The sequence below is a fragment of the Oncorhynchus keta genome, chromosome 7 (genome assembly GCF_023373465.1).
Source record: "Oncorhynchus keta strain PuntledgeMale-10-30-2019 chromosome 7, Oket_V2, whole genome shotgun sequence".
Taxonomy (NCBI): domain Eukaryota; kingdom Metazoa; phylum Chordata; class Actinopteri; order Salmoniformes; family Salmonidae; genus Oncorhynchus; species Oncorhynchus keta.
The window spans coordinates 48,809,847-48,828,153 of NC_068427.1; the positions used below are offsets into that span (position 1 = coordinate 48,809,847).

The 18,307-nt window shown below is 49.1% G+C and overlaps 1 long non-coding RNA gene across 1 annotated transcript in view; it reads left to right on the forward strand.

The window, feature by feature from the left end:
- The first annotated feature begins 178 nt into the window (after nucleotides 1-178).
- Nucleotides 179-18,307, forward strand: part of LOC127931190 (uncharacterized) — a 28,176-nt gene continuing 10,047 nt past the window's right edge. The window contains exons 1-2 of the long non-coding RNA XR_008140277.1: nucleotides 179-709; nucleotides 6,817-6,926. This is a non-coding gene — a long non-coding RNA (uncharacterized LOC127931190). The remainder of the gene's footprint in view (nucleotides 710-6,816; nucleotides 6,927-18,307) is intronic.

The window sequence follows — 18,307 nt, forward strand, 5'->3', positions numbered from 1 at the left end:
CTAAGAACCAAAGACAAAGAAACCCCTCAAAGAAAACAGCTTACTCCCCACCATACCAGGGGGACCCAGAGACCCGGTCATACCCTCATAAGGCTGACATAGGGAAGGGCTCCTTGGGCAACACAAACCCTCCTAACCTTCCCCCACATCATACCCTGACCAGGGTGATTGAGGAACGGAGCAGAGGCAGAGTGTTAAGGTGGCCTCTGCATTTTCATCTCCATCCCATACCCAGACCTGGGTGGTATGGAATGATAATCAGCAGGAACAGGTTATAACTCTGTTACCACCTACCCCCATACTCTCTTCCCAGTCAACACCATCTAAACATGGGATTGCTGGACAGAACCACAGGATGAATCCCCCAGTTGACCACTAGACCCACAGCCAATCCCTCACCGTGGGACTCCTGGACCCTCTAGATACCAAAAACAACTGAAAGAAGACTCGCACAGAAGGACCAGCAGACAAAAAGCGTTGACCGGCAGCCCAGTCTCATCATTGGAACGCCGACTTCACCTCACACGGAGACCCCTGCTCAGGCTTCTACAAAGGGCATATTAGGCATCTTCCTACTACGACCACACAGGACAACCCGATCTCACCAACCCAAGATCAACTAAGAACCAAAGACAAAGAAACCCCTCAAAGAAAACAGCTTACCCCCACCATACCAGGGGACCCAGAGACCCGGTCATACCCTCATAAGGTTGACATAGGGAAGGGCTCCTTTTTGGGCAACACAACCCTCCTAACCTTCCCCCCACATCATACCCTGACCAGGGTGATTGAGGGAACGGAGCAGAGGCAGAGTGTTAAGGTGGCCTCTGCATTTTCATCTCCATCCCATACCCAGACCTGGGTGGTATGGAATGTTAATCAGCAGGAACAGGTTATAACTCTGTTACCACCTACCCCCATACTCTCTTCCCAGTCAACACCATCTAAACATGGGATTGCTGGACAGAACCACAGGATGAATCCCCCAGTTGACCACTAGACCCACAGCCAATCCCACACCGTGGGACTCCTGGACCCTCTAGATACCAAAAACAACTGAAAAAGATTCGCACAGAAGGACCAGCAGACAAAAAAGCGTTGACCGGCAGCCCAGTCTCATCATTGGAACGCCGACTTCACCTCACACGGAGACCCCTGCTCAGGCTTCTACAAAGGGCATATTAGGCATCTTCCTACTACGACCACAGGACAACCCGATCTCACCAACCCAAGATCAACTAAGAACCAAAGACAAAGAAATCCCTCTAAGAAAACAGCTTACCCCCACCATGCCAGGGGACCCAGAGACCCTGTCATACCCTCACAAGGCTGACATAGGAACGGACTCCTTTTGGACGACGCAAACCCTCTTAACCTTCCCTGACCAGGTTGCTTAACGGTACGAAGCAGAGACAGAGTGTTGAGGTGACCTCTGTACTCTCCTTCCTGTCCCATACCTCCCAAGCCATCTACTCATAGAACCGAGCTCCGCTAAAAAGTCCACCTACAGATACCCCAAGGACCGGATTTATCCACGACATTCGGCCCAACAACACACCCAGCTAAAAAGCGATACCCTCACCAACCCAGCATCATTGGATCAACGCCTCCAGAGTAGGACCGAAAACACAGGAATAAAGATACTGAATGGAACATCAGGCCCCACCACTACGGCTGGACCACCACTGAGGCTTTCAGTACAGCGGAGGAACGTCCGGACAGACACTGCACCTGCACCTTACACACCCCACATCCCATACAAAGATAGGGGTCATCAAGACCACAAAAAACAGAAAAAAAAAAAAAAAAAAAAAAAAAAAAAAAAAAAAGAAAAGGGATATAACTATATATTTATATATAAATATATCACTTTTATTTTCCAAGTTTCTTGAACTCAGGGTTACCATGACCATGGACCTTTTTGATGAAAAGAAACTACAAAATAGAATCTAAATATCTAAATGTTATATACCCAGAACCCTCACCATCTCACCATCCTTCCAAATCTACCTCACTGTAGATACCCACCAGCACCCCCAACGGACGAGAACCTTTTTCTCCAACTACTCTGGGGGCCCGACTATTCGACTCCCCCGCAGCGAGCAGACCCTAAGCAAGCAGGCCCAACCATACACCAAGCAAGAAGAAGGGAGGAAATGGTAGACCGGACTCCTTCAGGAACCCTCTGGAGCCTGTTGGCAGACCTATCGGCTCAACCTCCCAGCCCCCTTACATACGGGAGACTCACGTAACGCGCTGGACCACTATCTACCCCAGATTAGATCTGGATTGGCAGTTTGTTCAGTAGCGCGTGTTTCCTCCTAGCGGGTTGGGATACCCAAAAGAGGGGCTTTGGGTCATGCGCTGCCGCTGGAGGATCGCGTCTGCCGGATAACCCCTGGGGTGCCCAGATATGTCTGGCGAGGTATCGGACCCCGCAGGGGAATTTCCCGCTGGGGGACCCCTTACCCCGCCGCACTTAGCCTGGACAACCGAACCATTTTTTTACCTGGACTACGAACCAATTCACTGTCTAGGGATGATATACCTCTGGAAACATTACGATCCTGGAAGGGAGTAATTCCACTGGTCACTATCGCCCAAAACCACTGAATTACCTACGACTGAGATGGTGGGAATGGAAACACCCAATTAACTTCTACTACTGCCGGACGTTTCATACGTAAGCCAGAGAAGGTTTGCCGGTTTCTAAACCCTCCATACACCGACCGTAAACACAGGACGTGACTCCAGGGGCGGATGCATGACAACCGTATAGAGGGCTCGCCTTCTGGGTTTTTGTCTGCTCAAACCACTGGCTGTTATAGACGGACCACTTGACAGGGATACATGGCAACCGACTGAGGTCCGGACCTGCACAAGGTACGCAACTCGATGGTTTTGCCTGATCCTACGCCGAGTCTACCCATACAGACCAGCTGGATTCGACTAGACATGGGTTGATTTGGAATTAGGATCCTGGAAGGGAATAACTCCCAATCATACACATGATTGAAAACATCCAGGACCAAAGACTGACGAACACTGAAGTGGATGCATAGACAACATGGAGCTTAAGAAAAAGGATCCGAAAGAGAGTAAAAGCTCCTGGGTTGTACTATGCTTTCCACCTCCGTTGACACAGCGGACCTGGACATCATAACCATACCACTCGACATGGACACATGGCAACCAACCGAGGACCGGACCTGCATAAGGGACGCAACTCAAGGGCTTTGCCTGATCCTAAGTTGAGTTGACAGACCTACCTAAACTTAACCTTTTCTATACCTTACCCTAACCCTAACCCTAACCTTAACCATCCTAAAACCCATACCTAAACCTAACCCTGACCTTAACCCTTCTTAAAAAACCATATCTTACCCTAAACCCAAACCCTAACCTTAACCATTCTTAAACCATACCTAACCTTAACCTTACAGACAGACTGTCCTTTAACCCAACCAACGGGTTAATCTACAAGTGGGCGACCATGGGGCCTACAACTTTGGCCGGCCGCGCCCGTACCCTCCGACCCGCGCGTATATGATGTGGAGTGCAACCCCTCCCTTCCCCCCTCCGGTTTCCACGTGTCAGAGATGGAAGTGGATCAACCGACTCAAAACTAGAAACCAAACACTTGGCGAGTCACCGCTGCGTTGCTGGGTGTTGGGTATGGACGCAGCAAGCCATTGACCTTTTATCCCTTACATTCATAGGGATCCTCCCAAATCCGGCCTTATACAAGGTTTTTCCACCTCGTACCTCTGGATTGGTTTGATGGTGAACAGGTTTAAAATAATCATTAGATTATATACCAACTAAAATAACCCTACTCTACTCCTGACCCCTGGATATACACTACCTACACTACCCCCCACCTTTTTTTCAACGAAAGGAATTCCCCCCCTTTTTTTTCAACGAAAGAAGACCCTTCCCCAATATCCCACCTTTTCCACCGAAGAGGATTCTTCTCAAAGATCCCCCCCGCCCCTGTTTTCAACGAAAGAAGACCCTTCCCCAATATTTCACCTTTTTCCACCGAAGAGGATTCTTCTCAAAGATACCAAACCCCCCTGTTTTCAACAAAAGAAGACCCTTCCCCAATACCCCACCTTTTTCCACCGAAGAGGATTCCTCCCAAAGACCCCCCCTTTTTTTTCCATCAACAAAAGAAGACCCTCTCCAAGATCTTACCTTCCCACTAAAGAGGATCCCCCCCAGCTAAAGACAAAGACCTTTGTCTACAAAGAACTGGACTCACTACACTGACGCAGATGTAAGAGACTTCTTTACCCATCCTGACGACCGTATCTCCAACTTAGGAGCAAAATGATACAAATTACTATATAGGCCCACCACACTCACACCCCTGCACCATACACCCACATACCAAAAACCCAGGATAATACCAACATCCTACACCAGACCCTCCCCCAGGTAAGTATTCCCCCTCCCCCAGGTAAGTCTCTCCTTACTGGAGTGGTCCCATCACCTTCGGAGGACAAACATCACTGGAAACAGCCAAAAAAGTTTTTCTGGACCCGTACCTCCCATTCCCCAAGTGGACGTTAACTAAACAACACGGCCAAATCTACTATATACCCAGGATCCCAAATGGACGGAAACGCGATGTTAGCTATACTCCGCTAAGAAGCACCAACTAAAGACAACAAGTTTAGCAACACTTCCAAGCTGGCCAAACTGAAACTACCCCCCAGAAACACTACCTACCACTACCCTTCAACAAAGAAACAAGGTTTTAAGTTCCCCACACACCTGGAAAGGACCAAAGTTCACGACCTTTACTTCAACTCTACATCGCTCCTTTCTGCACTCTAACGCAAACTCCAAAAAAAACGGAAAAAGATGTCCACCACCTTTGAAAGCCTACAGATAGACCTATGGGTCACCTAGAAACTCAACTATAGTCTCATTCGAATCCCACGGATGTCCACCCTACCCTCAACTCATCCTGGAACTACAGAACCTCATCTTGGGTTCTTTCTGGGCCCAAACCCTCAACAAGAGCAGACCGCTCCCGACGCTAACACACAAGTCAATGGAGACACAGAGGTCAAACACTACTTTCTCAGAGGAGGATCTAATATACTTCTACACATCACAGAAACTCCACGCTTGGCTCATCCTGACCCTTAAGACTTCTAGTCTTACCTAAAATCAACCTCACACCTCTGGGACCCCCACATCCTATACAGCACCCCAAAAGCAAAGTTCCATCCTTTCCATATCATTCTCCATAGGATTCAATGATAGAGGCTCCCCTACACCTAACAGACGAACAGACGCCTACCCGAAAAACGAAAAAATCTCATTGGCCAAGAGACAAGCATGCCTCTCACATGCACACCGCATGCACACCTGGTCCACCAATAGAAACGATCTTTGGCTAAACCACACCCCTATCATTTCCCATAAAAAGAGGAGCATCCCTCAGTCTCAGCACCATTAGGGTCGAAGAGACCCCGAAGAGCCTTCAACTGGACAAAGACTCAAGCTGGAACTCTACAAGGACAACTTCTTCCTCAACGGATCTACTGGGCCCTAGCTATATGCTTACCCCAAAAAAGACACCTCATCGGGATCAAGATATCCAGCTTAGACTTCACACACCCCTTGGGCTCCAGCTACATACTACTCCCTCAAAGACATCTCACCAGGATCCAGACATCTAACAGGGGCTTCTTCACACACACACACCCCTTGGACTGTAGCTATATGCTACTCCCTAAAAGACACTTCACCAGGATCCAGACATCAAGTTGGGGCTTCATACCCCTAAAGAAGACACCTCATCGGGATCAAGATATCAAGCTGGGACTTCACACACCCCTTGGGCTCTAGCTACATGCTACTCCCTCAAAGACATCTCACCAGGATCCAGACATCAAGTTGGGGCCTCATACCCCCTGGGCCCTAACTATATGCTACCCCCCAAACACCTCACCTGGATCCAGACATCAGCTGGGGCTCTGTACTCTCTACAGGCATCTCATCGGAACGACTGGGCTCTAGCTATACGCTACTCCCTAAATAAAGACACCTCACCAGGATCTAGATACCAGCGGGCACTCTGCACCTCTCATCCCCCACCCCCTCTCCCCCCTACCCCTTCTCCTCCCGGAGGAAAAGAAGCCTACAGCTTTCCGCTACATCGTCAATTCGGACTGTACCCTAACCCCCACTACTTCCTCCCCCATATAGGTACTCCTACGACGGACCTTCATAGACCTTCTAGACCGTCGAGCCTCAACCACACATACACCTACACACACACCTTATTTTTTCTGGTCCAAAATACGGCCCTTTTACCGTACTACGACCAAGTGCACCTATTTTTTGCACATTTTTTTCTCCCTGCCACCTGATGAAGCTGAGCAAGCAGAAACGCGTCGTGGCTGGGCTGCCCCTAGATCCGTTGTGATGCTGTAAGGAAGGCAGGTTCCACACGGACTTCGGGGGTATCTCCTTTTGGCTACTCAATTTCCTTTGTACTTTTCTCTCTCCTTACTTTCAGTTTTACACAGGGACACACACACGGAAGATCTACAGGACAGCGATGACCCTGGGCACTCTGATGGCTACTCAGACCCCCTACTTCATCACAATACAAGCCCAAACAATTTCGACGGGGCATAGTTATCTACATAGACCCTCTACATTTTTTGAAAGAGACGCACAGAGGGTCCGGCCGAATAAGAGTTTCGACCGGCAACCTAGTCTCATCATAGGATCGTCGCACAGCTTACCCCCACCATACCAGAGGACCCAGAGACCCGGTCATATCCTCATAAGGTTGACATAGGGAAGGGCTCCTTTTGGGCAACACAAACCCTCCTAACCTTCCCCCACATCATACCCTGACCAGGGTGATTGAGGGAACGGAGCAGAGGCAGAGTGTTAAGGTGGCCTCTGCATTTTCATCTCCATCCCATACCCAGACCTGGGTGGCATGGAATGTTAATCAGCAGGAACAGGTTCAAACTCTGTTACTACTTACCTCCATACTCTCTTCCCAGTCAACCCCATCTAAACATGGGATTGCTGGGTAGAACCACAGGCTGAATCCCCCAGTTGACCACTAGACCCACAGCCAATCCCACACCGTGGGACTCCTGGACCCTCTAGATACCAAAAAACAACTGAAAGAAGATTCGCACAGAAGGACCAGCAGATAAAAAGCGAGGACCGGCAGCCCAGTCTCATCATTGGAAACGCCGACTTCACCTCACACAGAGACCCCTGTTCAGGCTTCAACTAATGGCACTACAGGCTCCTACCTACCCCAACCACACAGGACAACCCGATCTCACCAACCCAAGATCAACTAAGAACCAAAGACAAAGAAACCCCTCAAAGAAAACAGCTTACCCCCACCATACCAGGGGACCCAGAGACCCGGTCATACCCTCATAAGGTTGACATAGGGAAGGGCTCCTTTGGGCAACACAAACCCTCCTAACCTTCCCCACATCATACCCTGACCAGGGTGATTGAGGGAACGGAGCAGAGGCAGAGTGTTAAGGTGGCCTCTGCATTTCATCTCCATCCCATACCCAGACCTGGGTGGTATGGAATGATAATCAGCAGGAACAGGTTATAACTCTGTTACCACCTACCCCCATACTCTCTTCCCAGTCAACACCATCTAAACATGGGATTGCTGGACAGAACCACAGGATGAATCCCCCAGTTGACCACTAGACCCACAGCCAATCCCTCACCGTGGGACTCCTGGACCCTCTAGATACCAAAAACAACTGAAAGAAGACTCGCACAGAAGGACCAGCAGACAAAAAGCGTTGACCGGCAGCCCAGTCTCATCATTGGAACGCCGACTTCACCTCACACGGAGACCCCTGCTCAGGCTTCTACAAAGGGCATATTAGGCATCTTCCTACTACGACCACACAGGACAACCCGATCTCACCAACCCAAGATCAACTAAGAACCAAAGACAAAGAAATCCCTCAAAGAAAACAGCTTACCCCCACCATACCAGGGGACCCAGAGACCCGGTCATACCCTCATAAGGTTGACATAGGGAAGGGCTCCTTTGGGCAACACAACCCTCCTAACCTTCCCCACATCATACCCTGACCAGGGTGATTGAGGGAACGGAGCAGAGGCAGAGTGTTAAGGTGGCCTCTGCATTTTCATCTCCATCCCATACCCAGACCTGGGTGGTATGGAATGTTAATCAGCAGGAACAGGTTATAACTCTGTTACCACCTACCCCCATACTCTCTTCCCAGTCAACACCATCTAAACATGGGATTGCTGGACAGAACCACAGGATGAATCCCCCAGTTGACCACTAGACCCACAGCCAATCCCACACCGTGGGACTCCTGGACCCTCTAGATACCAAAAACAACTGAAAGAAGATTCGCACAGAAGGACCAGCAGACAAAAAGCGTTGACCGGCAGCCCAGTCTCATCATTGGAACGCCGACTTCACCTCACACGGAGACCCCCTGCTCAGGCTTCTACAAAGGGCATATTAGGCATCTTCCTACTACGACCACACAGGACAACCCGATCTCACCAACCCAAGATCAACTAAGAACCAAAGACAAAGAAATCCCTCTAAGAAAACAGCTTACCCCCACCATGCCAGGGGACCCAGAGACCCTGTCATACCCTCACAAGGCTGACATAGGAACGGACTCCTTTTGGACGACGCAAACCCTCTTAACCTTCCCTGACCAGGTTGCTTAACGGTACGAAGCAGAGACAGAGTGTTGAGGTGACCTCTGTACTCTCCTTCCTGTCCCATACCCTCCCAAGCCATCTACTCATAGAACCGAGCTCCGCTAAAAAGTCCACCTACAGATACCCCAAGGACCGGATTTATCCACGACATTCGGCCCAACAACACACCCAGCTAAAAAGCGATACCCTCACCAACCCAGCATCATTGGATCAACGCCTCCAGAGTAGGACCGAAAACACAGGAATAAAGATACTGAATGGAACATCAGGCCCCCACCACTACGGCTGGACCACCACTGAGGCTTTCAGTACAGCGGAGGAACGTCCGGACAGACACTGCACCTGCACCTTACACACCCCACATCCCATACAAAAGATAGGGGGTCATCAAGACCACAAAAAAAAAAAAAAAAAAAAAAAAAAAAAAAAAAAAAAAAAAGGGATATAACTATATATTTATATATAAATATATCACTTTTATTTTCCAAGTTTCTTGAACTCAGGGTTACCATGACCATGGACCTTTTTGATGAAAAGAAACTACAAAATAGAATCTAAATATCTAAATGTTATATACCCAGAACCCTCACCATCTCACCATCCTTCCAAATCTACCTCACTGTAGATACCCACCAGCACCCCCAACGGACGAGAACCTTTTTTTCTCCAACTACTCTGGGGGCCCGACTATTCGACTCCCCCGCAGCGAGCAGACCCTAAGCAAGCAGGCCCAACCATACACCAAGCAAGAAGAAGGGAGGAAATGGTAGACCGGACTCCTTCAGGAACCCTCTGGAGCCTGTTGGCAGACCTATCGGCTCAACCCTCCCAGCCCCCTTACATACGGGAGACTCACGTAACGCGCTGGACCACTATCTACCCCAGATTAGATCTGGATTGGCAGTTTGTTCAGTAGCGTGTTTCCTCCTAGCGGGTTGGGATACCCAAAAGAGGGGCTTTTGGGTCATGCGCTGCCGCTGGAGGATCGCGTCTGCCGGATAACCCTGGGGTGCCCAGATAGTGTCTGGCGAGGTATCGGACCCCGCAGGGGAATTTCCCGCTGGGGGACCCCTTACCCCGCCGCACTTAGCCTGGACAACCGAACCATTTTTTTACCTGGACTACGAACCAATTCACTGTCTAGGGATGATATACCTCTGGAAACATTACGATCCTGGAAGGGAGTAATTCCACTGGTCACTATCGCCCAAAACCACTGAATTACCTACGACTGAGATGGTGGGAATGGAAACACCCAATTAACTTCTACTACTGCCGGACGTTTCATACGTAAGCCAGAGAAGGTTTGCCGGTTTCTAAACCCTCCATACACCGACCGTAAACACAGGACGTGACTCCAGGGGCGGATGCATGACAACCGTATAGAGGGCTCGCCTTCTGGGTTTTTGTCTGCTCAAACCACTGGCTGTTATAGACGGACCACTTGACAGGGATACATGGCAACCGACTGAGGTCCGGACCTGCACAAGGTACGCAACTCGATGGTTTTGCCTGATCCTACGCCGAGTCTACCCATACAGACCAGCTGGATTCGACTAGACATGGGTTGATTTGGAATTAGGATCCTGGAAGGGAATAACTCCCAATCATACACATGATTGAAAACATCCAGGACCAAAGACTGACGAACACTGAAGTGGATGCATAGACAACATGGAGCTTAAGAAAAAGGATCCGAAAGAGAGTAAAAGCTCCTGGGTTGTACTATGCTTTCCACCTCCGTTGACACAGCGGACCTGGACATCATAACCATACCACTCGACATGGACACATGGCAACCAACCGAGGACCGGACCTGCATAAGGGACGCAACTCAAGGGCTTTGCCTGATCCTTAGTTGAGTTGACAGACCTACCTAAACTTAACCTTTTCTATACCTTACCCTAACCCTAACCCTAACCTTAACCATCCTAAAACCCATACCTAAACCTAACCCTGACCTTAACCCCTCTTAAAAACCATATCTTACCCTAAACCCTAATAATCCTAACCCTAACCCTAACCCTAACCTTAACCATTCTTAAACCATACCTAACCTTAACCTTACAGACAGACTGTCCTTTAACCCAACCAACGGGTTAATCTACAAGTGGGCGACCATGGGGCCTACAACTTTGGCCGGCCGCGCCCGTACCCTCCGACCCCGCGTATATGATGTGGAGTGCAACCCTCCCTTCCCCCTCCGGTTTCCACGTGTCAGAGATGGAAGTGGATCAACCGACTCAAAACTAGAAACCAAACACTTGGCGAGTCACCGCTGCGTTGCTGGGTGTTGGGTATGGACGCAGCAAGCCATTGACCTTTTATCCCTTACATTCATAGGGATCCTCCCAAATCCGGCCTTATACAAGGTTTTTCCACCCTCGTATTGCCCTCTGGATTGGTTTGATGGTGAACAGGTTTAAAATAATCATTAGATTATATACCAACTAAAATAACCCTACTCTACTCCTGACCCCTGGATATACACTACCTACACTACCCCCCACCTTTTTTTTCAACGAAAGGAATTCCCCCTTTTTTTTTCAACGAAAGAAGACCCCTTCCCCAATATCCCACCTTTTTCCACCGAAGAGGATTCTTCTCAAAGATCCCCCCCGCCCCTGTTTTCAACGAAAGAAGACCCCTTCCCCAATATTTCACCTTTTTCCACCGAAGAGGATTCTTCTCAAAGATACCAAACCCCCCCCCCCTGTTTTCAACGAAAGAAGACCCCTTCCCCAATACCCCACCTTTTTCCACCGAAGAGGATTCCTCCCAAAGACCCCCCCTTTTTTTCCATCAACAAAAGAAGACCCCCTCTCCAAGATCTTACCTTCCCACTAAAGAGGATCCCCCCAGCTAAAGACAAAGACCTTTGTCTACAAAGAACTGGACTCACTACACTGACGCAGATGTAAGAGACTTCTTTACCCATCCTGACGACCGTATCTCCAACTTAGGAGCAAAATGATACAAATTACTATATAGGCCCACCACACTCACACCCCTGCACCATACACCCACATACCAAAAACCCAGAACAATACCAACATCCTACACCAGACCCTCCCCCAGGTAAGTATTCCCCCCTCCCCCCAGGTAAGTCTCTCCCTTACTGGAGTGGTCCCATCACCTTCGGAGGACAAACATCACTGGAAACAGCCAAAAAAGTTTTTCTGGACCCGTACCTCCCATTCCCCAAGTGGACGTTAACTAAACAACACGGCCAAATCTACTATATACCCAGGATCCCAAATGGACGGAAACGCGATGTTAGCTATACTCCGCTAAGAAGCACCAACTAAAGACAACAAGTTTAGCAACACTTCCAAGCTGGCCAAACTGAAACTACCCCCCAGAAACACTACCTACCACTACCCTTCAACAAAGAAACAAGGTTTTAAGTTCCCCACACACCTGGAAAGGACCAAAGTTCACGACCTTTACTTCAACTCTACATCGCTCCTTTCTGCACTCTAACGCAAACTCCAAAAAAAAAAAAAAAAAAAAAAAAAAAAAAACGGAAAAAGATGTCCACCACCTTTGAAAGCCTACAGATAGACCTATGGGTCACCTAGAAACTCAACTATAGTCTCATTCGAATCCCACGGATGTCCACCCTACCCTCAACTCATCCTGGAACTACAGAACCTCATCTTGGGTTCTTTCTGGGCCCAAACCCTCAACAAGAGCAGACCGCTCCCGACGCTAACACACAAGTCAATGGAGACACAGAGGTCAAACACTACTTTCTCAGAGGAGGATCTAATATACTTCTACACATCACAGAAACTCCACGCTTGGCTCATCCTGACCCTTAAGACTTCTAGTCTTACCTAAAATCAACCTCACACCTCTGGGGACCCCCACATCCTATACAGCACCCTAAAAGCAAAGTTCCATCCTTTCCATATCATTCTCCATAGGATTCAATGATAGAGGCTTCCCCTACACCTAACAGACGAACAGACGCCTACCCGAAAAAAACGAAAAATCTCATTGGCCAAGAGACAAGCATGCCTCTCACATGCACACCGCATGCACACCTGGTCCACCAATAGAAACGATCTTTGGCTAAACCACACCCCTATCATTTCCCATAAAAAGAGGAGCATCCTCAGTCTCAGCACCATTAGGGTCGAAGAGACCCCGAAGAGCCTTCAACTGGACAAAGACTCAAGCTGGAACTCTACAAGGACAACTTCTTCCTCAACGGATCTACTGGGCCCTAGCTATATGCTTACCCCAAAAAGACACCTCATCGGGATCAAGATATCCAGCTTAGACTTCACACACCCCTTGGGCTCCAGCTACATACTACTCCCTCAAAGACATCTCACCAGGATCCAGACATCTAACAGGGGCTTCTTCACACACACACCCCTTGGACTGTAGCTATATGCTACTCCCTAAAAGACACTTCACCAGGATCCAGACATCAAGTTGGGGCTTCATACCCCTAAAGAAGACACCTCATCGGGATCAAGATATCAAGCTGGGACTTCACACACCCCTTGGGCTCTAGCTACATGCTACTCCCTCAAAGACATCTCACCAGGATCCAGACATCAAGTTGGGGCCTCATACCCCCTGGGCCCTAACTATATGCTACCCCCCAAACACCTCACCTGGATCCAGACATCAGCTGGGGCTCTGTACTCTCTACAGGCATCTCATCGGAACGACTGGGCTCTAGCTATACGCTACTCCCTAAATAAAGACACCTCACCAGGATCTAGATACCAGCGGGCACTCTGCACCTCTCATCCCCCACCCCTCTCCCCTACCCCTTCTCCTCCCGGAGGAAAAGAAGCCTACAGCTTTCCGCTACATCGTCAATTCGGACTGTACCCTAACCCCACTACTTCCTCCCCCATATAGGTACTCCTACGACGGACCTTCATAGACCTTCTAGACCGTCGAGCCTCAACCACACATACACCTACACACACACCTTATTTTTTTCTGGTCCAAAATACGGCCCTTTTACCGTACTACGACCAAGTGCACCTATTTTTGCACATTTTTTCTCCCTGCCACCTGATGAAGCTGAGCAAGCAGAAACGCGTCGTGGCTGGGCTGCCCCTAGATCCGTTGTGATGCTGTAAGGAAGGCAGGTTCCACACGGACTTCGGGGTTTCTCCTTTGGCTACTCAATTTCCTTTGTACTTTTCTCTCTCCTTACTTTCAGTTTTACACAGGGACACACACACGGAAGATCTACAGGACAGCGATGACCCTGGGCACTCTGATGGCTACTCAGACCCCTACTTCATCACAATACAAGCCCAAACAATTTCGACGGGGCATAGTTATCTACATAGACCCTCTACATTTTTTGAAAGAGACGCACAGAGGGTCCGGCCGAATAAGAGTTTCGACCGGCAACCTAGTCTCATCATAGGATCGTCGCACAGCTTACCCCCACCATACCAGAGGACCCAGAGACCCGGTCATATCCTCATAAGGTTGACATAGGGAAGGGCTCCTTTTGGGCAACACAAACCCTCCTAACCTTCCCCACATCATACCCTGACCAGGGTGATTGAGGGAACGGAGCAGAGGCAGAGTGTTAAGGTGGCCTCTGCATTTTCATCTCCATCCCATACCCAGACCTGGGTGGCATGGAATGTTAATCAGCAGGAACAGGTTCAAACTCTGTTACTACTTACCTCCATACTCTCTTCCCAGTCAACCCCATCTAAACATGGGATTGCTGGGTAGAACCACAGGCTGAATCCCCCAGTTGACCACTAGACCCACAGCCAATCCCACACCGTGGGACTCCTGGACCCTCTAGATACCAAAAACAACTGAAAGAAGATTCGCACAGAAGGACCAGCAGACAAAAAGCGTTGACCGGCAGCCCAGTCTCATCATTGGAACGCCGACTTCACCTCACACGGAGACCCCTGCTCAGGCTTCTACAAAGGGCATATTAGGCATCTTCCTACTACGACCACACAGGACAACCCGATCTCACCAACCCAAGATCAACTAAGAACCAAAGACAAAGAAATCCCTCTAAGAAAACAGCTTACCCCCACCATGCCAGGGGACCCAGAGACCCTGTCATACCCTCACAAGGCTGACATAGGAACGGACTCCTTTGGACGACGCAAACCCTCTTAACCTTCCCTGACCAGGTTGCTTAACGGTACGAAGCAGAGACAGAGTGTTGAGGTGACCTCTGTACTCTCCTTCCTGTCCCATACCCTCCCAAGCCATCTACTCATAGAACCGAGCTCCGCTAAAAAGTCCACCTACAGATACCCCAAGGACCGGATTTATCCACGACATTCGGCCCAACAACACACCCAGCTAAAAAGCGATACCCTCACCAACCCAGCATCATTGGATCAACGCTCCAGAGTAGGACCGAAAACACAGGAATAAAGATACTGAATGGAACATCAGGCCCCCACCACTACGGCTGGACCACCACTGAGGCTTTCAGTACAGCGGAGGAACGTCCGGACAGACACTGCACCTGCACCTTACACACCCCACATCCCATACAAAAGATAGGGGGTCATCAAGACCACAAAAAAAAAAAAAAAAAAATAAAATAAAATAAAAAAAAAGGGATATAACTATATATTTATATATAAATATATCACTTTTATTTTCCAAGTTTCTTGAACTCAGGGTTACCATGACCATGGACCTTTTTGATGAAAAGAAACTACAAAATAGAATCTAAATATCTAAATGTTATATACCCAGAACCTCACCATCTCACCATCCTTCCAAATCTACCTCACTGTAGATACCCACCAGCACCCCCAACGGACGAGAACCTTTTTTCTCCAACTACTCTGGGGGCCCGACTATTCGACTCCCCCGCAGCGAGCAGACCCTAAGCAAGCAGGCCCAACCATACACCAAGCAAGAAGAAGGGAGGAAATGGTAGACCGGACTCCTTCAGGAACCCTCTGGAGCCTGTTGGCAGACCTATCGGCTCAACCCTCCCAGCCCCCTTACATACGGGAGACTCACGTAACGCGCTGGACCACTATCTACCCCAGATTAGATCTGGATTGGCAGTTTGTTCAGTAGCGCGTGTTTCCTCCTAGCGGGTTGGGATACCCAAAAGAGGGGCTTTTGGGTCATGCGCTGCCGCTGGAGGATCGCGTCTGCCGGATAACCCCTGGGGTGCCCAGATAGTGTCTGGCGAGGTATCGGACCCCGCAGGGGAATTTCCCGCTGGGGGACCCCTTACCCCGCCGCACTTAGCCTGGACAACCGAACCATTTTTTTACCTGGACTACGAACCAATTCACTGTCTAGGGATGATATACCTCTGGAAACATTACGATCCTGGAAGGGAGTAATTCCACTGGTCACTATCGCCCAAAACCACTGAATTACCTACGACTGAGATGGTGGGAATGGAAACACCCAATTAACTTCTACTACTGCCGGACGTTTCATACGTAAGCCAGAGAAGGTTTGCCGGTTTCTAAACCTCCATACACCGACCGTAAACACAGGACGTGACTCCAGGGGCGGATGCATGACAACCGTATAGAGGGCTCGCCTTCTGGGTTTTTGTCTGCTCAAACCACTGGCTGTTATAGACGGACCACTTGACAGGGATACATGGCAACCGACTGAGGTCCGGACCTGCACAAGGTACGCAACTCGATGGTTTTGCCTGATCCTACGCCGAGTCTACCCATACAGACCAGCTGGATTCGACTAGACATGGGTTGATTTGGAATTAGGATCCTGGAAGGGAATAACTCCCAATCATACACATGATTGAAAACATCCAGGACCAAAGACTGACGAACACTGAAGTGGATGCATAGACAACATGGAGCTTAAGAAAAAGGATCCGAAAGAGAGTAAAAGCTCCTGGGTTGTACTATGCTTTCCACCTCCGTTGACACAGCGGACCTGGACATCATAACCATACCACTCGACATGGACACATGGCAACCAACCGAGGACCGGACCTGCATAAGGGACGCAACTCAAGGGCTTTGCCTGATCCTAAGTTGAGTTGACGGACCTACCTAAACTTAACCTTTTCTATACCTTACCCTAACCCTAACCCTAACCTTAACCATCCTAAAACCCATACCTAAACCTAACCCTGACCTTAACCCCTCTTAAAAACCTATCTTACCCTAAACCCTAACCTAACCCTAACCCTAACCCTAACCCTAACCTTAACCATTCTTAAACCATACCTAACCTTAACCTTACAGACAGACTGTCCTTTAACCCAACCAACGGGTTAATCTACAAGTGGGCGACCATGGGGCCTACAACTTTGGCCGGCCGCGCCCGTACCCTCCGACCCGCGCGTATATGATGTGGAGTGCAACCCCTCCCTTCCCCCCTCCGGTTTCCACGTGTCAGAGATGGAAGTGGATCAACCGACTCAAAACTAGAAACCAAACACTTGGCGAGTCACCGCTGCGTTGCTGGGTGTTGGGTATGGACGCAGCAAGCCATTGACCTTTTATCCCTTACATTCATAGGGATCCTCCCAAATCCGGCCTTATACAAGGTTTTTCCACCCTCGTACCCTCTGGATTGGTTTGATGGTGAACAGGTTTAAAATAATCATTAGATTATATACCAACTAAAATAACCCTACTCTACTCCTGACCCCTGGATATACACTACCTACACTACCCCCCCCTTTTTTTCAACGAAAGGAATTCCCCCTTTTTTTTCAACGAAAGAAGACCCCTTCCCCAATATCCCACCTTTTTCCACCGAAGAGGATTCTTCTCAAAGATCCCCCCCGCCCCTGTTTTCAACGAAAGAAGACCCCTTCCCCAATATTTCACCTTTTTCCACCGAAGAGGATTCTTCTCAAAGATACCAAACCCCCTGTTTTCAACGAAAGAAGACCCCTTCCCCAATACCCCACCTTTTTCCACCGAAGAGGATTCCTCCCAAAGATCCCCCCCCCCTTTTTTTCCATCAACAAAAGAAGACCCCCTCTCCAAGATCTTACCTTCCCACTAAAGAGGATCCCCCCAGCTAAAGACAAAGACCTTTGTCTACAAAGAACTGGACTCACTACACTGACGCAGATGTAAGAGACTTCTTTACCCATCCTGACGACCGTATCTCCAACTTAGGAGCAAAATGATACAAATTACTATATAGGCCCACCACACTCACACCCCTGCACCATACACCCACATACCAAAAACCCAGAACAATACCAACATCCTACACCAGACCCTCCCCCAGGTAAGTATTCCCCCCTCCCCCCAGGTAAGTCTCTCCCTTACTGGAGTGGTCCCATCACCTTCGGAGGACAAACATCACTGGAAACAGCCAAAAAAGTTTTTCTGGACCCGTACCTCCCATTCCCCAAGTGGACGTTAACTAAACAACACGGCCAAATCTACTATATACCCAGGATCCCAAATGGACGGAAACGCGATGTTAGCTATACTCCGCTAAGAAGCACCAACTAAAGACAACAAGTTTAGCAACACTTCCAAGCTGGCCAAACTGAAACTACCCCCCAGAAACACTACCTACCACTACCCTTCAACAAAGAAACAAGGTTTTAAGTTCCCCACACACCTGGAAA